This window comes from Apaloderma vittatum, unplaced genomic scaffold (assembly GCF_000703405.1).
Source record: "Apaloderma vittatum isolate BGI_N311 unplaced genomic scaffold, ASM70340v1 scaffold19591, whole genome shotgun sequence".
NCBI lineage: Eukaryota > Metazoa > Chordata > Aves > Trogoniformes > Trogonidae > Apaloderma > Apaloderma vittatum.
The window spans coordinates 14683-17157 of NW_009698760.1; positions in this window are offsets into that span (position 1 = coordinate 14683).

Consider the following 2475-nt stretch of genomic DNA (forward strand, 5'->3'; position numbering starts at 1 on the left):
CTGTGGTTTCGAGCATCCCGAGGTGCCTGAAGGGCCGCGTGGGGTTGCCGGGGGTGCCAGGCAGAACACCTTGTCCCTGAGCAGCCGTGGGGTCCCACCAGCCTCCCCCAGCAACCACGCGTCCAGACCGGTCCCTGGACACGGTCCTGGGGCAAAGAGTCCCCTCTGCTCCCCACCTGCCTGCGAGCAGGTCACCCCGAGCAGGGTTTTACAAGACTCCTCCAAACCCCAGGAACCTGCAGGCAGTTTGTGCTCCTGCCGGCCTCTCACTTGCCCTGTGGCCAAAGCCTCTCCCAGCCTCTGCAGCTCATCTCCTTGGAAAGGGAAGTTTCTTTCCTCACCATGCTGTGACCACAGCTGTTCGCAGGGATGGGAGATTTATCTGATGTGTGGTGGCAAATGCCAAATCACCTTGTTCTGGGGTCCTTGATGGCTCAGAAATGTGTTGGCATGGTCCAACACAATGCCTGGCAGTGGAAATGTCAGATAAAATGTTTGTTCTACTCTTCTTTTTTTCTTACCCCTTGACTGAAAGCATTAAGCTTTGGATCATGTGCAGTAGCTTATTTCAAAAAATAATATTCTTTTATAATAACCTAATAATTTCAAAACCCAAGAAAGCCGTGCAAAGGTACCCCTATGTCCTTGGTTATCCTCTAGAAGGCTTTTGGCAGCAGATCTGCTGGGATCCGCTTCTGGAGACGGACTTGTGTGCGGCGTGCTCCCTCTCACCTCGAGATCTGGCCAAAGACACCAACGAGAATTTGACCCACCTGGCGTTTCTCAGTGATCGAGATCTCACAACAGGGTAGACATAATCTATAGTGGTTGTTTGGGAACTTTCTCCCTCCTTTGTGTGAATGCGAATTTTCCATGTTTCTCCACTGAATCATTTCCATGATTCCTTGACGATTTGGTGAATCAGAGCTGTAGATAATCCACAGAGAAGTTATGCCTTTATTTCGCTGCGTACCCTTGTTTATTGACACAGAGGAGCAGAGAACAAAACCTCCTGTCAGACTCCTCTTTCTCCACCCCATTAAGGACCCCAGATTGGAGCTGGGGGATCTGTCACCCCCCTACCCCTCCGCGGCCCCTCGAGTCTCGGTGCCCTGCAGACAGAGATGGGAGAGGACGTGGACAACACTTTGGTTTGACCAGCTCAGGTGCCAGAAGCAGCACAGCTGACGAGTGAGAGATCTGGTTTTCTTGGTTTCTTTTTATTTTCAGGCTGAATGTGTTGTCTGCAGCTGGGCCAGGCTGGGAGCGAACAAGTTCATCACTGCAGGTGCCTTTGAAGGGCATCGGAAGGTGACCTCCCACCATTCCCTAAAATGATTCAGCCCCTCCACACCTCAAACAGCTCATCTCCATCATGGCCTGCTGGTCGATCCCTCCTTTAACCCTTTGGCTGCTCAGCTTGTCCCTTGGCTCTCTTCCCGGAGTCCCCGGCACCTCTGCTCCCCACCCCACGCGGGAGGTGTCCTGCAGCCCTATCTGGGGACGGTCACGTTTCTGCACATGACGGAGGGATGAATGGGCCTTTCTCTCCTGCTGGAGGCAAGGAGAGGCTCCAGCCCCCTTCAGAGACCCCCGGGAAAACAGCCACCTCCTTGTGCAGCCGCCTCGTGTCCCTGAAACACAACTGGGCTTCAGGGCTGGTGCTCCCCTTAGATCAGCAGAATCAAGGGAGCGCTGCTGAATTAACCTCGGTACAACCCAGCAGCAGCCAGCACCGCAGTCCGTGCAGGCAAGCGACAGCTCCACGGGCTCCGTTTTGCACCGGCTGCCCTTCCCTTCTGAAGGTGACACGTCGAGTGTAACGAATTTGGCTTTCTGCTGCCGTTTGAGCTCGGCTGATTTCCCTGCAAGCAGCACAGAAGGTGGCTTGGCGAGACTGGCTGGTCCCGCTCGTGGCAAGCTCAGAGGAGCCATAGCTCAGAAAAACACCAGCTCCCCGTTGATGCTGTAGATGAGAGGGAGGCTGATACTTGGTCGTGATGCTGCTTTAAGCCTCATCGGTTGGTTTGCAGCCTGGAGCTTCGGTTTCGTTTGGAGATCAGGCATGCGCTCAAGTCCTTGAGAGCATCTGGGTGAGATCCTGCTAAAGACCATCACCCATCTGTCAGTGTCTCCTGCTAATGCTTCAGTCATGCTCGTGGAGGGGAAAGACAGATCTGTGTTGAAATGAAACGCCACAGCCTTATTTATCACAAGAAAGAGCATGTAGCTTTGGCTTTTAGCTCAGTGAGCTGCTGGAAGGACGCTCTCTGCAAACTTACTTCTGCACCTGAACTTTAATGGCTTCTACAATTTGTTTTCTATGCAAGAAGCTAAGGTGTGGGGGGAAAAAAATCACGTTTTTGCACTCAGTAAGTGTCTCGAGTACCTGATTCTGTCTCTTTGATTCGTCCAAGTCTCATCTCTTTTATTCCGTTGTTCCTCTTAATGTGGGACCAGCTAGTGGCCGTCCAC